At 37.8% G+C, this 12,823-nt stretch overlaps 1 long non-coding RNA gene across 1 annotated transcript in view; it reads right to left on the bottom strand.

Annotated features, from left to right (window-relative positions):
• Positions 1-11,980, bottom strand: part of LOC308653742 — a 28,488-nt gene extending 16,508 nt beyond the window's left edge. The window contains exon 1 of the long non-coding RNA XR_014023102.1: positions 11,862-11,980. This is a non-coding gene — a long non-coding RNA (uncharacterized lncRNA). The remainder of the gene's footprint in view (positions 1-11,861) is intronic.
• Positions 11,981-12,823: the final 843 nt, after the last annotated feature.

Here is a 12,823-nt window from a genome sequence, read left to right as displayed (position 1 = left end):
AATCCTCTGGTAGGGATTAAATGAGTGGTAACAGAAGTTGTAGGGTGTAGCTGGAGGAGGTAGGAATTGGAGCATGGCTTAAGGGTATATATTGTATCTGTCAAGTGGAGAACTCTCTTCCTGCTTCCTGATCAGAGGTGGTTCCCTCAGCCACACTCTTCCGCCATGATGTTCAGCCTCACCTCAAGCCCCAAGGAATGGAGTCAGCCTTCTATGGCCTCTGAAACCAACCGTGAGACCTCAAATAAACTTTTTCTCCTTTAAAATTATTCTGGTCAGATCCTTTAGTCATAGCAGAAAAAAAAAAAAAAAAGCTGACTAAAACAGCATGCATCCGGTCAAGGTCTTATTTGGAAGCAAAGGTTTTTCAGAACGATGTTAGGTGCCCACAGAATCATTAGAAGGGTTAGAGAAGCAGTTTCAAGACTAAATTCCTAAGAAAAATACTAAACCTATTTTATAGACCTGGCCTGATGAGGAATCAAGTCTCTTCTGTGTCAGTGCCAGGAGCCTCACCTTGAAACCACTGCCACAGACCCAAACGAAAAGCCAGGGCTACAACCCTTGCCAGCAAAATGATCTGCACTTGGCTCTACCCTCTACCAACTGCTCACTTCTGAATCTGTCCAGTGAGTGAGTGAAAGTTGTAAAGAAAGCTGAAAAAAAAAAAAAGTTTTCTGCATGTTAGAAATGCAGCCAAAAGTTTTCCACATGTTAGAGGTATTATTTATGTCAATAAGTAATACAGGTATATAATAATATATAATAATAATAATATAATAAGACAGGTATAAGAAAAGCAACTCAGAAGTGGCGCACACCTGTAGTTCCATTCTGTGGGCACTCCAGAAGCTGAGGCAGGTGGATCACAAGTTTGAGGCCAGCTTCAGCAACCTAGCAAAGACCCTGTCTCAAAATAAAAAAAGGACTTGGAGTACTGCCCAGTGGTAGAATGCACCTAGGTTCCATCCTCACTGCTGCAGGGGGAAAAAGGCAGAGGAAGAGGAAAGAAGAAGAAAGAGAAGAAAAGAAAAGCAACTCTGAATCCAGAATAAGCTTTTAATTTAAAACAGCCGGATAATCTTGAGCAAATTATTAAAGCTTGCAGAACACCAGTGGCAAAATTCTCACTAGTCAAACTGGAATAAAACTATTTTGTTTTGTTGTAAAAAATAACACAAATGTTTCAAAAGTAATGGGAATATGGTAAGTTTTTAGTATATATAAGTTACAATTAATTATATACCTCGTTAGTCCTATTATCTCTGCAAATGTTTAAATTCTTTGACCAAAACCAGAAGACATAATTCTTGATTTTAAAATTTTCATAGTTTAGCATTTTATAAAAGATTTTGCCACTGGGTGTGGTGTGACACCCCTATCATCTCAGCTACTTGGGAGGCTGAAGCAGGAGGATTGTAAATGCAAGTCCAGTCTTGGCAACTTAGCAAGATCGTGTCTCAAAAATAAAAACAGAAGGCTGAGGATATAGCTCAGGGATAAAGCACTCCTGGGTTCAACCCCAGTACCAAAACAAAACAAAAAGATTTTGTTGAATTAATTTTTCTGATAAATTCTTTCTTTAATCTTAGCAGCTATGGAAATAGCAAGTAGTTTAAAGTTCAACCTTAAATGTTGATCTGACCATGAAATTACTTTTGGCTATTAAATTTTACCTTATTCTTTCATGAGCTTCTGATTAAATATTTTTGTACGTATTGGCTCAGAAGAATTAACTGGTATCATTTGACATTTGAAAAATCCATAAACTGTGAGAGTATAAGAATATGAATGATGGAGGGAGTGTCCCTCCCCCTGGAGTGCTGCTCCCCTCCCTTCTGTGTCTTCTAAAGAACAACATACCAGGATTCTCCCCTCTCTCTCCTGCATCTTCATTTTCTCCCTCACTACTGGATTATTCCATTAAGCATAAAATATGCTCTAATATCACCTATTAAAAACGACAGCTGGGCCTGTAATCTTAGAGATTCAGGAGGCTGAGACAGGAGGGTTGCAGATTCGAGCTTAGCCTAGGTAACTTAGCAAGATCTTGTCTCAAAATGAAAAAAATAAAATAAAAAGGACTGGGAATGTAGCTCAGTGATAAAGTGACCATAAATCCACTCCCCAGTACTGCCACAAAATACCCTTTGCCTTGGCCCTCTGTCCCCATTCAGCTCTTGCTCCATTCTTAGCTCTCTCTCCAATGCACACTAACATCTACCATCCATCACACTTGTGTTTACAACCCTTACCAAAGATCTTCAACCACACCATACCTGATGGTCAAGACTTTGTCCTCATCCCACCTGCCTTCTTGCTCCATTTTGACCCAGTTCACTTTTCCTCTCAGCAAACATATCTCTTCATTCTAGTTTTACAATCCCAACTCACTTTATTTCTTCTATGCCCAACTGCTATGTATAGAAGCCTAATGAATATGTCTTCAACCTTCTTCTCTTTGCCAACTCCCCTCACACCCATGCCCCATCCCAACATAGCTCTCTGCTGGGACATGATTTTAAATGTTACCTATTCACTGCTAAAAACCACATTTTTAATCTCCAGCCCTGATTTCTCCCTTGAGTTTTGGCCCCATAAATATAATTATTTAATCAAAATCTACATTTAGGTGTCAAAGGTAATATGTCCAAAAGAGAACACCAAATTTTCCCTTATAATTTCTACATCTTTATGTTATATATGGAAAGAGGGAGGTGTAAGGATACCAGTCGTTTTGCAAAAGTTCCTTTTAAATGTTTGGTTTCTGTGAATGAGTCAAAGAATTATTACAAGCTGAGTGTTGAAGATGGATTTAACAGGACCTCCACCATCAAGAAGCTCAATATAGTAGTATAAAGCCATAGCTTTGATAGCCACCACTGTCCTTGACATGTACTACTTACCTATTATCCAAACTTGACAACTTCTTGTCCTCAGTTCCCTCATCTCTGACATCATAAGAATAAAACCCATAGTTTTCTTATTTGGTTGTTATGAGAATCAAAGTAATCTATGTAAAAATGAAGATTATAATAGAGGCTGGCAGGTAGAAAAACACTCCGTACATGTTAACTTTTGAACAAGTGTTGAAAATCATATGCTTTATTGTCACCTGAAATTCAAAGTGTTTTTTCTTTATGCTTGGAAGAAGAGACATACATATAAAGATAAGAAAATATACAATACCCTTAGAGTGATATATAAAATGATTTCCAAAAGAAAATGTTTCCCAACAAAAAGTCCAAAATAAGTAATTGTCACAGAGACATCAACTGCATAAATGTCTTTTTCTCTATCTTCTGTTACTTCTTTTAACTTCTTTTATCTTTTCCCATGGGTCACCTCTTTCCTCTCAAGGATTCTTAAAAGAGGACACTCCACCCTCAAAGACACATTCATTCTTCCCTCCTCCTGCATACAAAGGATGTGTTTCACTGAAATCCAAGTCAGGGCCCTGACTGTGCCCAAGGATCAATTATAGAAAGTCATAAATGAAATGCTTTTCAAGCACTCTGATTTCCAGACTGTGGGGATTGTTTCTCTTCTCTGGGCATAGGCATTGAGTGTTTAGAAGTATGTTCTTTCCTTGGAAAACATTAAAGGCAATGATAGCAAACAAAATTGTTTTGCCGATCAGTAAATGCTCTTTCAGTCATTTGCTATCAGCTTTTTTCAATCTTGGTTGAGAAAAGTCAGTGATGTCTTGAACTCTGAAATTGCCTTTAGAAGGTCTTACCAACCTAGCTCATCATCCCATCCAGCCCTAGTTTTTTTTTTTTTTTTTTTTTTTTTCCTAAGACTCCTCTTTGTTAGGTGCAGGACAGGCTGAGTAAGCTGTCTGCAGGGCATGCCAAACAAAGTTAGCTGCAGGATGACCTGGCCTCTCAAACCCTCTGTCTGGTTCTTTATCAACTATTTGCTTCAAGCCCAAACGCCCAAGCCCCCACTCAAGGCTGAACACTCAACCCCCTGCTCAAGGCCGAACATGTAACCCCCTTTTTGCCAACAAGGCAGCTTGCAGACCCAGAAACCTCATTAGATTTGGGCTACAAAAACACCCTCCCGCCGGGGCCCCTCTGTCTCTTGCTCTCCCTCTTGCTCTTGCTCTCTCTTTCTTCTCTCTCTGTCTCTCTCTCTCTCTTTCTTTCTTTTCTCCTTTGTTGCACTGCTGCAATAAAGATCTCTTGGTCGCTCCGAGTATTGTGGTCACTTTCCTCTCACTCTTAATTCTTGTATGACCAGCGTTTTACAGACTCTATTATTAAGTCATTTCCATAGCAATCTTCTCATGTTAGAAGATTTTTGTGGACAGCATATTTTACATCATATATACTTTTTAAAATAAATCTTTGCATTCACATAAATTATTGGAAAAAAAATGAACTTACTGAATTTTACATCAAAATACTGAGGTATACTGCCTGAGGTACATCCTTCTTGTTTTCCTACAGGCCTTATTTAACCATGCAGTCTAATCAGCATTCAGAATAAGGGATGTCAGGAAGGACAGTTTCTATGTTAGGAACTTCTAAGACCTGAGAGGGAAGCATCAAATACCTTGTTTTACAGATGGAGAAACAGACTCAGAGAGGTTTGGATGCCTAAGTTCACACAGCTGAATTGATGGTCTTATCTATTCCTGGTTCATCCTATTTGTCCTTTATCACTAGGATAAGCAAAGCTTCTCTTCAGAAGTTTTGTAATCTTTTCAGATGTCTCTTCAGATATAATCTAACTCAATGTCATCCAGATCCTCTCTGCTCCAATTTGACCCTTGACCCAGCCTCAGAAACCTATCTACTCCCCCTTCGAAACACTAAGGCATACCAAGTGTTACTCCAGAGTGGGGCCAAATTTCTGACTTTTGTGGTACTAGATCTTTCGCCATCAAGGATGAGCCAGGCTCAGATCAAACCTTGATGCAAGACAAGGCAGAACTCCTAGTCAGGACCAAAAGAAAACTGACCTCAGAAAATGGGAAGTGAGGGAAGCAGAGGATCTGGAGCCAGAAGACTAAGTACTGTTCCCAAGTTCCTCATTTGCCAGCAACTGGATATTGAGTTGCCTCATTTTCCTGAGCCCCAGCTTCTTAATGAAGATAATGTTAATGGAGAAATGAAAAATGAAAATGGAGAATAATGAAAAATGGAGATAGCGTTACCAGCAGCCAAGCCAGGGAACTTGCCTGGTATGACCACATTTAGTCACCCACCTTTACAACCATGAAAAAGGGAGAAATTAATTTTATGCAGTCTGATCAAACTGGAGAGAAGGAATGAACCATTCTGTTAGCAAACAAGGGCAACTGCCTGGATCCCAACTGTCTATAAAAAGGACATAGTTTGCCTTTTTCTAATGTAGATGTATGGCCAAATTCAGACAGAAAGGATCTATGCAGATTCCCTGGCTGGACTGCCAAAAGCAATAGTTGAAATTTCTGACTTTCCAAACAGCTTTACCATAATGATGAAAAGAAACAATGGAGATGGCCCAAGTGATTCTCAACAGAAAAGTGAATAAACAAAGCATGACATATCTGTACAATAGAATTATTACTCAAAAACAAAAAGGAATAAATTACATGAGACTAGACAGAAGAACCTTGAAAGCATTATGCTAAGGAAAACAGGGCAGATGAAGACTGCAAAACTCCATTTATAAGACGTTCTACAGCAAGAAAAACAAACCTGTGGTGATAGAAATCAGGATAACGGTTTTATGAGATCAGAGTAAGGAGTTGATTGAGAAAGGATATGAGGAAACTTTCTGGGGTGATTCTATATCTTGATAGACATAAGGAATTATCACTAACCTCTACATATTTCACCATATGTAAATGGTACCTCAATTAAAGAAGATGTTGAAATTCACAAATTTTTGTAAATAGGAGAACTCTACACAACTGTAAAATGCCATAGCTGCCCCCTGAAATATTAGTCCTCTTTATATTGGTCAGGTTGGTCAGAAAACCTCAAAGGAGTGACTTGTGGTGGCTCAGAAAGATGCACTTAATTGTAGTTGCTGTCTTTTATTATCCAGAGCTTATGGTTGGATCCAAATATAGGGATTTCTGAGAAAAGCAAAGAGCACATAAATAAAGCAATACTAAGTTTAGAAATAATGAGTCACATTCTAATAGCAAAGTGGCATATGGACCATTCCACAGCATATATACTTCCTCTAAATCAGACTCCCTCAATTTCCATAGGAAAGGGAAGTTTCTATTTAAAATTTAGTTCAAGAAAAGTAAGTAGCAATAAAAAGAATAATAGCCATTTGTATTGGGTGCACAAAACTCTTCCAGATGTTTCTCTTTCTACTCACAACAGCCCTATAAAGCAGGCAGGATAGTCTCCATTTCAAATATAAGTAAAACAAGGCTCAGGAGTGGCTAAGGAGTTAAGATACATACTAAGAATTCAAACCTGTGTGTGTCTGACTTCATAGCTTCTGGGTAAACTTACCCACTTAGTGTTCCAATTAGTTACCTACTCAGTAGTATGGAATCAAATCTCATGACACAATAATTATTAAAAGTAATATCTAACATTTATTGAGCCCTTATCAACTGTCAGTCATTTAACATGCATTAATTTATTAAATGCTTAAACCAAGCTAAGAGGTAGACATTATCACCAGCCCAAATTTACAAATGAAGAAACTAAGAGATGTAAAGGAACTTTCCCAAGGTCATACACATAGCCCAGCAGAGCCTGGATTTATGCCCAGGAAGCCTAGATTGGAAGGCCAAACAACCATTACAACCATTGTGTCACTGGATGGGGTCTAAGGAGGTTTCCAGAAGAGAAAGGGGGACCTCACCTCAGCCCTGGCATGTTCTTGACTTAAACCACAGACAGGAATGTCAGGATGCATTAAAAATGCACAAGTAGAGATTTATCCAGAAAAGCAAACAATAGAATAGGGCACTCAAAGGGAGAGGGAGTCTGGGTCCTGAAGAGTGAGTGAGTGAGCCATGCTTTAGGGGTCTCAGTTTTCTTCTTTCAAAGGAAATTTTGTAAATGGTGAACATGAAGAAGCGTGGCATGGCATCAGCCTAATGAGAGCAAGCCTTTTGATCACAGAGCACAGAGTAGGCCACAGTGGTCTCATTCTTCTCAGAATTGTCAGGCTGATGTTTTCTAGTTAATAGACAGCTCTTGACTGTTCCCATATTATATGTCTCTAACATGCACTGTCTCTGTCTAGGTTTATTTTAATTAGTCTAAAAATATATTTTGGAAGCAAAAGAGGTATATAGGTATGAATTAAGTGGATCTGCAATACTCTAAGATTTATTGAACCTTTTAAAAATTTAGGCCTCGGCCTTGGGTAGTGAAGGTCAGAGCAGTTATGGAGTTTTAAGATTTTTAGATTCTTTCCTTCCAGTTGTCTCCTTTCTATACATCCTGTTTTCTTCTATCTTACCTCAGTTGTACCTTACCAGGTGACTTATCTCTGAGAACCCAAAATGCAAAGCATCATACAACAGGATTAAAATCTTACTTCCAGAAAAGACTAGAAACATTTTCAGATTTCCTAGGAAAGATCTGTAACCAGTGGCTGGTCCTAGATTGTAAAATGACACACATCTTCTGGGCACAGTGGCTTGGGCAGCAAAGGCAGGAGGATCACAAATTCAAACAAGCTTCAACAACATAGCAAGACTCTGTCTCAAAATTTTAAAAAGTAAATAATTAAATCAAAAGTTTGGGGATGTTGCTCAATGGTAAAGCACTTGAGGGTTCAATCCTAGTACTGCAAAAAAGAAAGAAAAGAAACCTACATCTTTTATTTCTCACTCCTAAGAGCAGTAGGGACTATGCTATAACTATAGTAAATATAATGATAACAGAAATTTATAATTTTTTTATTAACAAGTATCTAGAAAGTTCACAAGGTCAGACATGGCTCCTTGATAATGGACCGTCTCTTAAAATTTTCATTCATCTAGTCCAGTGGGTCACACCAATACCTCCAAAAAATGTATCAGATTCCCAAGGAAAAGGCTCACTGTGTAGAAGGAAGAGTAGAAGGAGGAGTATAGAAGAGGGAAGAAAGACTGAGCTTGAAGAAGAAACCCATGTGTTTCTGATACTCTCCATCCTCTTCCTCCTCTTAGAGATTACTGATCTAAGACTCATATTTCTATCACAGGGTTCTCAGATTTTTGCATGTGACAAAATCATCTGGAGCGGTGGGATTTCTATCAAGTTCCCAGGTGAGGTTAATACTGCTGGCCTAAAGCCCACATATTGAGAACCATCACCTTATAATATTAATGTCTACATAGCCCCTGCTTAAATACCTTCAACCACAAGGGACAATGAAGTAGAATTAACACTGCCCACTAAACCAAGCAGGAAGCTCTTATTTCATTTACTGACAATGAGGAAATGCTATAGATGTCGAGCATAAAAACTCTTTTTAATAATAAATTCTAAACATGTTATTATAAAATAAAAACAACAGAAATAGGTATATTTCACTAAATACAAAAAGGCAGGCTCTTCTTTTAAAACTACCAGAAAGCTCAGTTCAAAATTGTCCATGTACAATGTTTATGCCTCATCAGAAGAAAACCCCTGCAGACCCAGAGCAAATATGCAGGTTCTGCATAAATGTTGACAGCCTGAGTCTCAGTTGAGCTCATTTAGCTTAACAAGTCTCTAGCTCCAGTTCACAGTCAGAACAGGGATCAATAAAAGCTCCATAATGCTTTTTTGTTAGTCTCCAGACTTTCTTTGCACAAGTGATTAAGGATGAGCAGAGATCAATAGTGTGGTAGACATAGACCATGCCTACTTGCTCATTAGAGCTCACTACAAGTTACAAAGCCAAGTGATACTTTTTAGGGGCTTTTTGTGTTTTTCTGGGGTTGTTTAAGAGATCCTCCCCTCCATTGGTTAGAAAAACTACAAATCCTACATAGGAAAAAAGGCCTTAGGAATCTCATGGTTTAATTTCCCACTGGCCTATGTTGGAAAAATCTTGTTTTTTGTTTTGTATTGAGATGGCATCCCTCTATGTTGCCTAGGCTGGTCTCAGTCTTAAACTTGCATATTATTGATAGCAAAGTTAGAGCACCTCCCTTGATCTCTGCATAAGAGATAAATGAACTATATAAAAAGGGAAAAAATGAATTAATACAGTTTAATCAAACTGGGGAGATACATTTAGATTGTTTCTCTGCAGGTCCTGGGGAAGAATAAAACAAAACCAGGAGATACATATATGTAGATTTAGCCAGGCAGTGCCAGCCAGAGAACACATTAGTTTCGATTTCCTTGGTGTCTATAGGGGCCAGCAGGTGGTTTTAGTTTCCATTCTCAGCATGAGAAAGTTCAGGAGCTAAACTATTCAGAGTTTTTAATTTCAAAGGGGCTCTGTTTCTTGAGGGCTCAAATGATCCTCCCACCTCAGCCTCCCAAGTAGCTGGGACTACAGGCTTGCAACACCATCCTGAACTCTTTTTTAGAACATTTTAGGAGAGGTAAATATGACAGTCTTCAAGATGTAAATGAAGACAGAGATCTTCAGGACTTCCCTGTGAGAGAAATCCTACCTGGCTCTCTGACATACTCCTTATGGGGCATGATTGTTGTTTCAAATAAATCCTTTCAGACTATGGTAACTACAACAGCGTTAGAAGGGAGTCAAGACAGCTCAACTAAATAACTGACCACCAAAAAATAAAAGAAATAAGCCTGCACTTGTTGCCACTGTATGTCAGATTAGGCACAGTTGGACATGAGTGCTCAATAAATGCTTCTTGGATAAATTAATCATCAGGCCACCATGGGTATTCACAGCTGTAACAGTATATTTATAATTTACCCTAAATGTTGTGTTCTATTGCTGAGAGTCTCATGAGGCTGCAAAGATACGAGTTTTAGTTTGAGACCAAAAGGAATAGTGTTTTACACATAAAATAGTGTTTTACACATAGTGACACCAAAGGAATACTTCAATATAGAAGAAAAGTGTGTTAAGTGGTAGGTGTTAGGCCTAGATTGTCATTTTCCCACTTAAAAAAAAATAACTCTTTATCAACTTTACTATTAAGGAAGAAACCTAATAACCACTGAGTACCTACTCTATACAAGGCAATGGGAAAGACTCTTCTACAAACATCACCTGAATCATGACATCAGTAGGTGCTATATCCAGGTAATCCACATGGATATTATTTAAAAAAAAAAAAAACAATCAGGTAACTTAATTTTTTGTACTAAGTATTTGAATTCCAGGGCACTCTACCACTAAGCTACATCCCCATTTCTTTTTATTTATTATTTTGAGATAGGGTCTCCCTAAATTGCTCAGTCTAGCCTCAATTTTGTGATCCTTCTGCCTCAACCTCCTGAGTGGATGGGATTATAGGCATGTACCAGCATACTTGGCCTATCAAATAACTTCAATGTTAAATTTAAATTAAATAACATGACAGTTATAAAGTTGGAAAGTAAATTTCTAACACCTAGCAAAAGTTTCCCTACATTTTTTAAATGGCAAGAAGTGCAGAAAACAAAAATTGACTTTAGTAGATGAGAGTAAGAAGGATAATTCCTAGTTTAGTTAGCAATATCCTGTGACTTAACTAGGACACTGGATGTGGATTATTTCCTCACCCATGAAAGTCAACCAAAAGAGGGCAAGTAATGGTTTGGAAGTCCTTGGAGAGGCTAAAGATTATCATTCCATTCTTCACAAGAGGCCAGGAAGTCTAAAACTTCTCCAAGTATAGGAGGCCTCAAATAAAAACATTTACCAGAATGACCGAAAAGCAAGTACCACCTGAGCCCACTTGCCATTAAATCCTTTCTCCAGCCTCTCATTTTCTATGTTGTATCTCTCCCTGGCTCAGCCACATCTTATTCCTCTTTTCATTTTGGAGGGAAAATGTCTGGTTTTTGTCTCTCCGTGTCTTTTCAATGTTCCCATCCTCATTTCTTTCCTTTATTCCTCCCTCTCTTTCTTCCCCAGTAATCAAAATATAGATAGAAATTTAGTCCTCAAATTTATTTTAGAGCCCAATGCTGCTAAAGGAAGGACACAAATGCTTGTTAGAAAATTTTATGGTTCTCCCTTAAGAATGCCTTATTTTTTCTGATGTGCTTCACCTCTACTTAAAACTTCAAAGTTTTGCCAGCACGGTGGCAGATGCCTGTAATCCCCGAGACCCTGGAGTTCTGAGGCAGGAGGAATCAAATTTGAGGCCAGTCTGGACAACTTAGCCAGACCCTGTTTCAAAATAAAAAAAAAAAAAGACTGGGGATGTAGCTCAGTGGTAAAGCATTCCTGGATTGGATCCCCAATACCACTAAATAATAAATAAACAGATAATAGATAATATAAATAGATAAAAATTAAAACTTCAAGATTTTATAATTAATATAATTGTCTTGAAACTAATAAAATACATGCTAAGACTCCATTAAAGGTAATTTTAAGATAGACTCATGAAAAGCATAATTTTTTTTTCAGCCCTGGAGAAAGAATACACACTATAAAAGAGTATGTACCTTGAAATTCTTGTCCATCTGTAAAGACAATTAATAAGTCAAAAAAAAGACATAATAAAAAAAATCCTGTATAGAAAACTTGGAGCAAATAAAATGGATTATCACTAAGATATTATATATCATATCATACTATATTATTTTACATTATATATCATTCTCAATTATATTGTTTCAGGACAGAGAATGAAAACCTGAAGCAGAACAACAACACAATTTATCTTAATATAAAAGAAATAGAAAAAACACAATTTATCTTAATATAAGGGCATTTTTTTTCAAAGGTAAAGAGAAATTCTATCCCTAGCATTCATTTCAGTTCAGGTATTGACCTACCTCTTAGTCGCTCCTTCCTTTGTTATTATTGATTTCAAAATCAGAAGGAGGGCTCACCATTTCTTCATTTGTTTGTCCCTCAAATGCCTACAGGGAGTTGAGGCTGACAGAGAGGAAAAGGATAGTATTCTCTTGCCTCTGCAGCTTCTAAACTTAGAGACAACCTCAGAGAGCCAAATGCCTCTAGAGGGAGGACACAAATGCTGATAAACTGCTGAGTGAAAGTATTTGCCCTTCTTATAAATATCAAAGAACAAAAATTGTGCTCCAAGATTCCTCACAGGTTCGGAACCACTAGCAGGCCCTATCATGGGTCCAAATTCAGGATTTGGTTAATTGGGCTTCAAAATCAGGTACTCGATTGCTAAACCCACTGAGGCTCACTCTTACTCTATTCTCCTGGAATTTGAAAAATCCTTTGTCCTCAAAAGGACTGAAGTTTGGGTTTTCACTCTGTCTCTCTAAAGATCTCTCACAGAGAATTCTAAGTAGGCCCTCCACAAAATATGCTGTATTTAAGTAGCCACTGCAGAAAATAGTTCTTGCCCCCCCCCAAATTGAAAGCTATAACCTGGAATTGTTCATCTATTTATTCAATAGTTTGAGGAATGTCTAGACAGCCTGTGACTCAAAAATCTTATCTTAACTTTCCTTAGCAAAGAAGCTATGAGCCTACTTGAAACTAAATTGAAAACATAATCCCTTCTCATTTCTATTTAATTTTCTCCTGAATTAAATTTGGATACCTACTTGGCAAATGCAGCTTCATAACAAAGCCATTCTGCCCACTGTTTGCCCCTTCTACAAAAAACTTCTAAATAGAAATTGGAACTGCTCTCTCTCTCTCATCCAAGTAAATTCAATTATCAATGTTAGTGGGAGACGAGGACAATGTGAAATAAAACCTAAGTAAGTCAAATGTTTTACTTTAATTACCCATGTTACCTCCTAACTTCCCCAGC

The sequence above is a fragment of the Spermophilus citellus genome (genome assembly GCF_964194105.1).
Source record: "Spermophilus citellus genome assembly, chromosome: 7".
NCBI lineage: Eukaryota > Metazoa > Chordata > Mammalia > Rodentia > Sciuridae > Spermophilus > Spermophilus citellus.
Note: the sequence above shows the minus strand (reverse complement) of the source record. Positions and strands in the feature narration are given on the sequence as shown.